This window comes from Lagopus muta, chromosome 1 (genome assembly GCF_023343835.1).
Source record: "Lagopus muta isolate bLagMut1 chromosome 1, bLagMut1 primary, whole genome shotgun sequence".
Taxonomy (NCBI): domain Eukaryota; kingdom Metazoa; phylum Chordata; class Aves; order Galliformes; family Phasianidae; genus Lagopus; species Lagopus muta.
Genome location: NC_064433.1, coordinates 28,886,722 through 28,899,920, shown reverse-complemented (window position 1 = coordinate 28,899,920; position 13,199 = coordinate 28,886,722). Strand labels below are relative to the sequence as shown.

General features: G+C 38.6%; 1 long non-coding RNA gene across 1 annotated transcript; it reads right to left on the bottom strand.

The window, feature by feature from the left end:
* Window positions 1–2,129: 2,129 nt before the first annotated feature.
* On the bottom strand, window positions 2,130–4,757 carry LOC125684463 (uncharacterized). The gene is made up of 3 exons (XR_007373297.1): window positions 4,679–4,757; window positions 3,347–3,509; window positions 2,130–2,410 (listed from the first exon to the last, which is right to left on the bottom strand). It is a non-coding gene; the product is annotated as an uncharacterized LOC125684463 (long non-coding RNA).
* Between the last annotated feature and the right edge of the window lie 8,442 nt (window positions 4,758–13,199).

The window sequence follows — 13,199 nt, the reverse complement described above, 5'->3', positions numbered from 1 at the left end:
TAGGTCTGTGTGTAGTCCATTTCTGGCTTCTTCCAATGTATGGATACAACAGGACTAATGCTAGCAACCAAGCTACTGAGGGACAACCATTTACCTCAGCTGATAGACAGCTGTTAACTAGTTATATGAATGTTCCCTGTCTGTTACAAGTGAAAAATAAAATGTGTCATTTTATTTCACTGAGCCTCATCTCATAAATATAAATATTTATGAGATTTATAAATATAAATATATATATTTTATATATATTTATAAATATAAATAAAATAGCAAATGTGACCTTTGTAGTGATTTAAGCTAATGCTTTTTTGTCCTACCTGTGTGTTAAGTGACATATCCACGTACAGCCAGAAACTGCAGCTCAGTAACAAATGGCAGTCTACTAAGCTACAGAAGCTCAATTGTTTGTGATTATCTGCCCATAGCTGATATTTGCTTTAGCATGTCAAAACCACAAAAAAACAGGTAGGCTTCAAAATGAGAACTGAAACCTTTGGTGAGTTTGAAGAGGATGCCTATATCCATAATCTGAATTGCATATGTATGAAAGAATATGGATAATGTAGATGAGGCTGGAGAACCCACACACAGCATTGCTTATTCTGCTCAATCCATTTAGTATATGGTTTATATAATATCAAGCATCAATTATTATTTTTTTTTCCTTTTATTGAGCTGTTATTTTGGCCATAGGAAAAGGTTTGCTGCTGTAGACCAGGAGAAAGCTATTAGGAGAACTAATGTGGCTTTTCTATTTTACTTCCTATTCCTGCATGTTTAAAATTTCAGTTTATTGGTTAGCAAAATATTTGAAGAAACTGTTTCTAAGCTCTCTGGAAATGTCTTCGTCTACTCAGACTCAAACTGTTCGTCTCTATGCACAATGGCCAGTGCTGTGTATGACTACAGCTCCTGCAAGAGTTTTAGACATCACAAACGGACAGGGTCTATAAAAAATAAAAAGGAGAAAGTAAAAATACAGAGACATTGAACTTTTAGAGCACATTTCTTAAATGTAATCTTAGGGTTCAGATTCTACATCACGTTGCATTGTATTCACTTGGTTGCACCAGTGGAAATTGTAAAGGGGGACAATTTTTTTCCTGCTCAGTGCAACAGCACTTTACAATAGCAGACATTGCTATAAGGGGCTTTTGAAGAATTGTTCAATGGGGTTTTATTTTCTTGTAAAGGAGAAATGGTTTCCTGAAAGAAACAGTACAGATGTCATTGCCTCAACTTTCTCTCTTTAAATGAGCACTGGGAAGGTCTTGAAAATGTGTAGTAGTCTGGTGACCACGGAGTCTTCTTCAAGCTCTAATTTCTGTGATCAAGAAGATGAGGGATATAGATGGTATTGAATTATGCCTGAGGCATAAGGGTTCCTGGAGCTGATCACCTCTCCCAGGAACACGTCAGTCTAAAATGTTTCCTGATACTTCTTGCTAACAAGTCTGACAGGTAAAATTCAGGAGTTTCTTTGAAGTCTTGCTGATGTTGTTGATAATGTTTAGTAGCACAAATCTCAGGCTACTGTCCCAGACACTCTATTATGGTACTTCTCTGATGTGATCTTCTGCCAGATTACTAGTCTGCAATGGTCTGCCATACTTCAGAGGGTTCAGCATGATCTTCCAGTGGTGACAGGTCAGTAAATGATTATAAATCCTCTATCTCTTCAAGACATATGGTAGGCAGTACAAGGATCCCTAATATGACTTCTTTTTAGATTTTCTTTCACTCTTCTTTTCCTCCTTAATCTTCGATCTGAGCAGCTCAGACTGAATTTTTGGGATACCTTCGTGATAGATTTTTGAGAGTTTTATTCAAGCCCATGTATCTGGGGAACTCGGGTGCCAAAAGTTGTAAACCTGCTTTTGGAGACATTGAGTGTATTCAGATACTCCTCTCAAATCATGAGAAATAGGTTTTCTTTCATTGTCCACCGGAGTCTGGGAAATGCTGCCAATTTACTGGCTGATTCTACTTTTCAAGGATTCATATTGCATATTAAACCTCTTGAACATTTCTTTGAAAATTCCAAGTAAACACCAGGAAGGAGGAGAATCTTTAATAATCATGTCTTAAAACATTATTTGACATGCTGGTGAAGAACTTGAGAATCTGCTTCTCCTCTGCTTGTCTCTGAGATGTCCATGCTCATATACACAAAATGGGAGCTGAACCCACTGTCCACCTTGGTAGCATCTTAAAGTTGGTTTGCTTTGCAAGGGTTTCCATAATAGAGCAAAGCAGAGGCCTTGGAACATAAGTATATGTGTGATTTTGAAAAACAGTTAGTAATTGGGGTTTTACTTTAATTAGATTTGCTTTCCTCATTCCCCAGCAATAGCACAGCCTGCTCTCCTGCTATCCCAGATGATTTCACCGGTCTTCCGTGGGGTCTTCTCTGAATCGACAAATTGGAATCAGGAAAAGCACAAGAAATATCTATAATTTTATGGTTCTTCCTTAATCTGAACTATTACAAAAGCTCCTGTAACTGCCTATATCTTTCTGACAAGCTAATACAATCAACCACATTCTTTCAGCTCACCTACTTTCAATATGGGAATATCATGTTCTGATGAAATTGTTAACCATTAATATTCACGATGTTGAATTATTTACCCATTTTGTCTCTCCAGGGTATTATAATCATCAGATTGAGAAGGACTTAAAATGTACACGTGGAGATTGCTACAATATGTGGCACACGAACCTTTGACTTAAGCTCTAAAGAGACTCATTCTTTTAATATATAATAAGTAGCTGGAATGAGAATTAGAGTGTTTAGTGATCTTTCACAGTGACACAGAAAAGAGCTACTGCTCCGCCATCAATTGTTTTATTCTGTTATCCCAAAAGAGACATAAGTTATAAAAGAAATATTGTAATGAACTTCCCACACAGATGAGCTACATTGGAAAAGAACTCCCACCAAAATGCATTATGCTAATCTCCTTCTCCATATCACTCTTATGCTTCTTCACAAACACCAATCTTCTTGCCCTCAACTGTCTCACCATTTGCTTCCTTGGTCCGGAAAATAAATTCTAGTGTGAAGGATGAATCTTCAGTGAAGTTTTGCATTTCCCCAAACCATTAGATCAACAGCTATATGTTTATTGACAACAAAATACACCAAAAGAGTTTGCTGACAACCAAAAGATTCTAGTTGTATATCCAGTGTTGTCAGTCTGTAAGAGGAAAACGTTATATGCCACTAAATTTCTATGTGGAAGACTAAGCTACAAGCCAAAATCAGAATTCTTGAGGTGTTAGCAGCTTTGCTTTGTTAGGTTTTGTTATTTGTTTTGTTTTAGAGGATGAAGGTTGTTATTACCTAGCTTTAGCAATCTACGTGTCCCTCTAGGCTACTTCTTGTCTGATTCCTTGCAAGAAGTAGATGAGGTGAGTGTCACAGAGATAATAAACCAGAGATGTAAGAAGTCTCTATCTTCCTTGCAAGCTTCCATCTCTATGAGATACTGTGGTGTCAGATAATCCTACAAAAAAAATGAGATAAATCATAAAGAAGATCACAGTTTGAATGTTTTTTGTCTTTCATTTATCTGACAGTGCTTAAGATGTGTCCAGATACCATTATTTCTGGAATGTCCATAACACACAGCTCTGATAATTAAAAGAGATATCTTGCCCTTAACCTCTAATTTTCACAGTGACTGTGTTAACATGAAGCATTACCCAATTGTTGAGTCTAGGTATTGATTATTTCAAGCTGTACATGGACTAATATCGTTTCCCTTGTGGATAAACTAATGTTTTTGTCCACAACAAAGGACAAATGTACATCTTTTCTTCAGAGCTCAGAGATTAATTTTCAGATGGAAGCTGGAAAAAAAAAACAACCCTCATTATTATTAGGCAGTTTCTGTTCCTTTTCTTTCTTCTCCTACTGAAGAAACCAGTTATAACACAATCCTTCTATTCCTAATATACGGAAGCTTGGGAGCAGCTGCTTCCAGGGAGGAGGAAACACATGCTTTGCAGAATAAAGAAAGCTTCTGCACTTTTTATTAAAAAATAAAAAACAAAAAACCCCACACATTTTACAACTGAAACATAATCTGCAGATGGAACAGCTGATATGGCTATTTTGCTGGTTGTTAAAAGAGTTTATCCTACATTAAATTGACTCCCATGGGTTTAATTTTTCAATGCTGTTACAACCACCAACCTTTCTTATTGAGAAGGTCAATAGGCACAATATGAAGTCTTGTAAATCATTGCCTTACTATTTTTGTAATATATAATGTGACCCTATTCACACATCTTAAAAATTATAAACCAGAGCACATACTGTATATCAAACAAATAAATCAGCTGCTATAAATACAGTCTTCCTTTTGGCTCTGGACAGATTAATTCCACTGCATTTCATATGTTTTAAATTGTTTTTGGCTTCACAGGCAAGATGTGCTTTTGTATTCAGAAAGCAGAGACCCTGGATTTAATCTATTTTAAAAGCTTAATAGAGCCAAAGTGACCCCGAAAGCATATTTTAAAATGATCCCACTAAAAGCCTTAATGACTATAAACATTAAATAAATTAAGTGATAATATTGAAAAAATATATATAGTCATCTGATAGAAACTTTAAAAATAAAAGTCTGAGAGGATGACGAAAAAAATGAGAATTAAGCACAGTGGTGACCTGATAGGCTATTTGGTCCTCCAGGGATGTTTCTTCAGGTGTATTTGCTGCTCCTGTTTCTCATGAAATCTGAAAGCCTGGATATAGCATAGGGGGAAATTGAGTCACGGAGGAATTCTTTCCTAATGGAAAATTGCAGTGTTTTAAGAAGAAATTTGTTTTTATCTGGAAATTTTTCTTCAGTTATGCTGCAAAGCAGCATATTTGTAAGTGTTCTTGGGTAGTCTCCTTCATGTCTATTACCATCAATATCAAGGTGTATCTTGGGCTCATGACTACAATCTTCAAGCATCAGCCTTCCAGTAAAGTCAACAGTGAGTAATATATGTCCTCAGCCATTTAGTATCTAAGTAATTTTCTCAGTCCTGAGGAGTTCTGCCCCCACTGTTGTAAAAAAAAAGACACTGATCAATGACATTTGAAAGGGAACATTAATAAGAAAAGAAAAAGATCAGAATTAAGACAATACAGCATTTCAAAAAGAAGGGCTGCAGCACCTGTAAGACCAGGGAGATTTTGTATCTCTGCTGTGCCAGTTCTGCTCCACAGAAAAGATTTCTCAAACACCTCTTGATTGTTGTCACAGTCACCGTCCCTGGATGTGTTTAAGAGCCGTTTGGATGTGGTGCTCAGAGATGTGATTTAGCAGAGGGTTGTCAGAGTTAGGGTACTATGGTTAGGCTGCAGTTGGACGTGATGATCCTTGAGGTCCCTTTCAACCTGAGTAATTCTGTGATTGTAAGAGAAGCAACTTGGAAACTGGTGATTTGGGTACAGGAAAGGAGGGTGTGTGTTTGCGAGTGTGCATGAGTGTGTATGGATGGTATTCACCTTAGAGCTGCCAATGAAATCCACCTTGTTGAGCTGTCCCAGAGATGGGTTGCCTCTTGAATTTCAGCTGGGTGAGCACCCTGTGAAGGCTTCATAACTTACTGAGGTGATATCATTCTACTACTGATAATGCTGAAAAGGTTTAGGGTGAGAATTTGTCTGTTACAGATCTCTTTCTTTTGTATTCATTTTATCACGTCTTCATCAGCTTACTGTTCTGATGATCCCTTTGTCCTTTCCCCTCCCTCCCCTGTCCAAGGGCTTTTTTTTTTGTTAAAACAAACATTTCTGATTTGTGCTCAGTGCACTTTTCAAGGACTCTGAGAGACACTGGACCAAAGCAATGAGGCTGTTAGATCAACAGTGGTCCTGTAGGGGCCAAGCCACTCTGAAATCACTGTTTATTGGGGAACTAGTCCTTGCCATAGCTCAGTGAAACAAATGAGACTGTATACAGCTTTCTGCACTGTACTTCCATCCTTGTACAAGGCCAGCTAAAATGTGACGTGATTTAAAATGCTTTCCCATGAGATGCATTGAATATATCGATAGGTTCTGTCTAGGCTGGCAGCCAAATTCTGATCTGTACAATTTACTCATACAGACTTGCACTATTTCTTCAGAAAAATGTTTTCTGTTAAGTTATGTGTGGTACTAGCCTACAAGAATTAGTGATCAAATAGTAGCTACAACTATCTTCTGTTTTAGGAAAAAGAGACCGTTTCCTCTCTGTGGTTCACTCAATGCCAAGAGAGTCCAAAGACTGTGAGAGACCAAGGAGTCTGAATTTGATGCTCTCATCAAGTGAGGTCTGTTTGCACTGAATGTTCTAATCATTTTAAATCATGAAAATAATCTACGTGTTCGGGTTTATTTATTTTTTTTTCCAGGCTGCAAAATCCCTTTGATTTAAACATCTAAGACTTCTGGATTTCCTTTTCCTCTGCTTCTTCAGGAAGCTATCCCAAAAGAGTTGTCAGATCAGCCCCTCAATTTCTTACATTTTCTCTACAGTTCTTCCAAATATGTAAAGTAGACTTGGATCACAACCTGATTTATGTCCTATGTTTCATTTCAGAACATGTTTAGAGGGTGAAGGTATAGCACAGAATGATGGGAGTCCTTGAGTTACACTGTGCAATGTAGATCTAGAAAATATTTGTCTTTTTTTGGTAATACTTTAAAATATACATTAAAAAAAAAAAAAAAAAAAGATAAAACTCACTATTGAATGAACACAGCTGAAGAGCACCAAACAAGCTTGTTTGTGAATATCATCTGAAATGTTCCCGACATTTAAATGCAGATATCATGATTTTGGGGTAAAGCATCTGTTTGTTAACCTTTGGTGTTTTCATTAGCTATCAGCGCACCATTTGCTGTCTGACTCCAAAGCAACAGATACTTAAGAATAAATACCTGGGTGTTTTTCACCTGACAGTCCAGTTAATTTTGGTTGCATTCACTGCAGTTCAGGGAAGGTGTTTTTATAAGAGATGGGAATTCTAATGCATGCTTGAAAGAAATAATGAGCTGTTAACAGCCTTGGCCTTTTCCTAGGCTAGGTTTGGTACTGCCTTATGATGAACTGATGGCTCCTCCCTGCTGCACAGGAACAACCATGAGGCAGGTGGTTATGACAGACGGAAAGGGATGGAGAGGAAATTGTGAGACGATAGAACCCATTGTGATGGGAAATGGGCCTCTTCTGTCTTTACCCATGGTATCTGCAAAACTAAGATCAACTTCATTGTTTTCTCTGTTTCCCTTTATAAAGAGCAACACTCCCCAAAAGAAACCCAATCCCGTAACCCCAAGACCTTTCAACTTTTTATTTCAAACGAATCTAGTCCTCACAGTTTCAGTTTTGTACAGAAATAGCATCTCAACATTATTTACTAGTTTTGAAGATAAGATTAGTGTGGGGAATTTGTAATGAAACACATTTGTGATTATGACTACAGTAGGCTACAATGTAAAACATATTTCACCTGTTGGAGTTTTGCATGAGACTTTCTGTGGAAATTTTGACAGTGTTCTAACAAAATAAGATATAAGATGCCCTATTAACCCATGATATTTTAATTTTCACATGAGGAATAAAAATATTAAGTATGTAAACAGTAGAATAATAAAATCCTAGGTAAGCACTTTTGATAAGATAAACAAGGAAAATCAAGACTGGATCATGTATTTATTGGCAGAACAAGAAGAATAATTACTTTAATGAGATTTCTTTTAGAAATATGTTCTGTATAATGAAATATATGCATTGTATAATAGAAAAATATATTGCTACTTCCTATTCACCTTTTTCCTGATAATGAAATAACCATAATCCAGCAATAAGTATTTATGAAAGTAGTTATGCTTTTGACTATCTTAACTTCGAGATTTTTAGATGTCAGCAGTAATTGTATAGCATAGTCATTTATTTTTCTGCGTTAAAGAATACACAGTGGACTCTGAATGACACTAATAACCTGAAAGCTAGTTCAAGCTTTCAAAATATTTCGAAATATTAAAAAACTGAGTACTTACAGCTTTTAAAAATAGAAAATCAGGAACACTGGGGTTTCTTATTGAAAGTAGATGTTCTAATACATACAGCGATGTTCCTAGATAATTATGTAATTTAAAATGTAGTTCAGAATCTGAACTAACCTGCCCCCTCTAATCCGTGATTCAAAGGATGTTGGATGTTAAAAGAATTTTGTTAGCTGAAGCAGTGTCATACTGATTGAGCTTAACAGTCCTTGGGGAAATTTCTCAGATGTTTAATGGAAACAGGAGCTCCCAAGGGCACAGGAAGTTCCCATTTTGCCCCACTGGTAGTGGAGATCTCAGTGAGGTCTTTTTGAACATCCAGGCAAAAATTCACCACGTATTTTCTGCAGGTCTCTGAAAAGGGAGAGGACTAATTGAAAAAATCCTGATTGCTCATACTTTGATTTCCACTCAGGGATTTACAAGTAGCAACAGTGCAGAACCGCTATGCCAAGGTGTGGAGTGAAGGATCTAGCAGAGATCCACCCCTGCCTCTTCTCACCAAGCCCCTATGCAAATTCAGGCCTAACCACATGGGAAGCCCCAGTGAACATCTTGGGCCGTGAGCATGGCTCGTATCTCCCATATTTCCTTATTTGTCTCTCTGTTGCTTGCGCTCCTAAAGATATGCTTTCCGTGCTGAAATGATGCTTCAAAAGTTCTGTCACATTGTGCTTTCCTGAGGACATCTGCCTTCATCTGCAGCTGGTGCTGGAGCTTTCCCTTCCTGCATATCATGGACAGTACCCAGTTCTTTGGTGGCTCATGGCTCTGTCAGCCTTCCTCCTTCCTTTTGCCATATTGAACTCTGTGCTTTGTAATAACTACTTTGCCACTTCGTGAGGAAAAGCTGAGGTACTACAGCAGCAGAGCCTCCAGCAGTCTTCACTCAGGAGAGCAGGGGTGATGGGGAGAGCCCAGCAGACTGGCACATTTCTGCAGAATGAGGGAGGTGTGCTGACAGAGACTTCCTCTCCTACCTCTGAGAGGATTCAGATCAGTGCTGCACAGCATCATGCAGAATATTAGGACTGATAAGCACATGGCTGGAGTTCTATTAGCCTTCGCAAAAGCAATTTTTGTTTTATTTATTTTTAGCTTCATAAAAGGTGCTCTATTGACTTATCTCAGTGCAATTTAATAAAATGCACAGAGATCTCTCTCTTCTCAAATGCACAAAACAGAGATGATTGGAACAGAGATCCTCAGTAAGTCCCTTGCCATGCCTTACTGGTGACATCCCAGCAGTGGCTGAGGCCTGACTGCCACCTCATGCTCTGAGGCCTCTTGCTGCAGAGAGCTCTGCTGCCATTAAAATTCAAGGGTGGTGAGCACCAGCACTTCACCTGACCCCAGTTGCCATGGAAAATCATGGGCTAAGAGGTGGGATCCCAGGCATCCAGGCCCTAAGCGATATTTGCCTTTGTCATGAGCAGGGACAGCACTGCATCCTAGAGAAAAGAGGAAGCCAATGTGTTTGGTGAAAAATTGACTTCATATGTGCAGCTGGATGGTAGCAGTTACCAGCAGGGCAGTGCCATTACCACTGAGGTCACTGGAAGACAAAGGCAGCCCTTGGGAAATTGCATACTGAGGGGGGCTCGGGATGTAAGCTGCTGTGTCTGTCTGGTGACAATTAAAGCAGTGGGCCTCCTGCTCCCAGCTCCTTCAGCCAGTAAAATCTAAGAGCCTGATTTAAAGCAAGAGACTTGACGCTCATTGCCTAAAGGGTGATTCACGGAATGCTGATTTTCAGGGATGCTGGGCAGCCACAGCCACCACTGGCTCTCAAAGGGCAGTAGCTGCTGGAGAGCAGCAGGAGCGCATCAGCCTTGAAACCCAGCCACCTCCTTACCGCGCCAGGCCTGGGTGTTGATGCTTCATTTAGGGAACAGGAGTTAAATCAATATGGCCTTTAACCTTGAACTCTGTGTTTCAGTTTTGCCTTCCGTGAAGCAGTAATAACACTCGCCTACAGTATTTCAAAGATAATCGGGAAGAGCTCTGAAACGCACCGTGAGCTGCATCATTACATACCTGCACATTCCTATTGTGTTTGTACGACCGACAATACAACATGCCATCCCTGGATGCTGTACATTCCTATCCTACTGATTTCTTTCTTTTTTTCTTGGACAAGTGATGCATTAACAATATGTATTTATATTAAAATGCCCTTGAGAAATAAAATTGCATGTGAAACTCATTTTTTATTTTCCAGTAAACTTCATAATGCCTTTTCAGGTTCCACCATTTGGGTGGATTTCTAGTTTATCTCACATGTGAGAAATGACCTTATAACCTACATGTGACAGTTGTTTGGGTTTTATTAAGTGCCCTGCTCACAGGTAGCGTTGGGGCATTACTCACAGATATTTGTGTGCCGCAACAGAAAGCCAAAGAAAATTATTATTATTCTATATTTAACTATGGTGCCTTCCTTTTGCCCCATGTCATTTGGAAGTACCTTGCACCAGGATAGATTTGCTTTTAAATTGGAAAAAGAAAATTGCTGTTTTTTTCTCTGTAGTAGGCTCCAGTGCTCTGTGCTTTGGAATGGGCACCTTTCATTTCTGAAAACAGCTTTCTAGCCCTGTAAGTGGCCTCTGTTCAAAAATGTATTGCTATGTAGATACTGCCACCAGTATGAGGAACAGGAAGGTAAACTGACTTCCACATAGGTTTCAAGGAAATCTGTCAGGAGAGGAGGAAACAGGCAGATGATGTCAGCCCTCTGAAGGATTCCTCTGCTGGGAATCACTGAGAGAACTAAACCTAGATGAGTTTACAAATAAGGTTAATTTTAAAATTATTCTGAAGGATTGCCACTACTGTTATTATAAGAGAGGTTTTAACATAGCTTTTCTACTTTCTCAAATGCCAACAATAATGACACCATCTAGAATACTCATTATAGTGCCCTGGGGCTGTGCACCCACCTCACCTGCTTTATCGCTGACTCTCTCTGCTGCTTTTAATTCAGTGCTAGGTACAGTATGAGTGTCCTTGCACAGGACACAAGCCATTACACACACAGTGCTTCTCTGGAAGAAATTGGGAGTCTGTATATGAAAATGCCCCTTTGGTCAAATAGCATCCATAGAAATGAAACTGCCAGGTGTCTCATAAGCACCGCTGATATAAGACTATTGGAAAGGGTAATGCTCTAAGTCAGAAAAGGGAGCTTTGGCTGAAGACAAAATGAAGCAAACAATTAGTATTCCTGGCATAACGGAGTAAAACAACAAACAGTGCAATAGATGCTCTGTATTATTAAAAGGTATTGTGATAAGGTTTCTTCTGCAAACACAAATAAGAGTATTATGCAGAGTGAGGTTCCCATCCAATTTATTTTTCATGCTTCTTATTGACAAATAGCTAATGAGAATTGCTCACATTTCCTCTGTATCTTATCAAGCATTGCTAATAAAAATCCCCACTGTTCTCCATGTGGGTTGCATAATTTCATAAAATTTTCAGTAGCCTATGACTTACTAAATAAAGTCGTCATTCAAGCCTCATTTCCCACCTGACTGCAAATAATCAAAATGGACACTGAATTAATGCTGAATACTGTCTGTGTTTGATGAGGTGTCTGCAAGATCTCTGTTCTGTCACCTTCAATGCACTCTGCTTGAGGGACTTACCCGACTTCTTATTGCTTATGAGAAAAAGAGGAGATATCACAAAGCTGTCCCTGGCCTCATCTAATTTATTCTTTTGAAATTTTTTTAGGAGTGAAGAGAAATTAAAAAAAAATAAAATAGGATATTCATTACTAAATTACAGGAATTCAAGTCAGAGTTACCTGCAAAAACAGAAGAATAACTATTGTGTTTTATTTGTTCTGTGTTTGAAATAGCATAACTGAAGCATTAATCAGTAACATAAGTAGGTGTTACAGACTCAGGAAAAAGATAAAACTGATCCTAAAACACCGGGATCTTTTCATGAGATCTAGGAGTCCAGAAAGAAGTAGTAACAGCAATACAGTATTTACAAATTCATCAGTTTGTAGCTACATTTTCATTTTGCATTTGTTAGAGATCTGCATGAAACAGTGAGAGAACTGTAAACTTGTATTCCATTCCTTAAACTTTGTAAACGATACGTGCAGTCATATAAGGTCCCCTTTTCCATGAAATAGAGGAACTTGGCTGCATCTCCTACAGCAAGGTAAAAGCATACGGCTGGGTAGATGGGAAAGTTTGTGCAGCAGAGTAATAATTTAAATCAGACTTCACATTTTCTCTGTGTGGGTCCAAGAACTGGAATGTTATGTAAGGAAAGTATAACACTTCTTTTACTTGGATTTAGTAGGACAAGGCTGGCACAGGTACCTGTGTGCAGAGAAGGCTCAGAAGAGCCCAGAGGCATTTCCCTCATGTCCACCTGCACCTCAAAGAAGGTCAGGTTAATACCCACTATTTCCTCTTCATGCCTCGTTATCCAAGTCTCCACGCAGAGCTTTAGAATGCGGGTAAGACTCACCTGCACGTTCCTGCACCTCCAAACATCAAATACCATGTGTCATTTCTAGGCTATTTTTAGACCATTTTTGCACTATTTAATCACATGCACATATTTTCTTAGTCTTTTCCTTTCAGCCTTGCAGCTTTCCTGAATAGCATCTGCCTTGTCTGTGCAAGTGAATTCTTTGTCTCTTGTCTACTTCCTAGTTACTTAATAGTCAGCTCCAGTAAGCTGACTGTTACTAAGTCTCAAAACCAACCCAAACACAAAAAGAGACTATTAACATTCAAGGACAAATTAAATGCAGGAAGCCAGGATGCTCCGCAGTTTTTCAGTAAAATGAGCTGTCATCAGGGGGATGGCTATAAAGCATAGCACTATTTTTAAGCTGTTGCATCCTGAAATGTCTATGCACTATTGATGATATTTATTTATTTGATGGTTAGCAATGCATGAACATCTAATGAAAACCCTTCCAGCTTATAGAGCCTAGATCTTGAGCTTGGAGGAATTATAACTTGAGCTATCAGGTTGCATTCTAGAGTGTAGGCAATCTTAGCTAATAATACAAATATTTGATGACACAGGTCTTCTTGATGGATAATGCACACAAGGGAGTTTGTTAACCATGCAAGTTTTGCCTCAAGCTGTGTAAGTGCCTTGCAGAAGG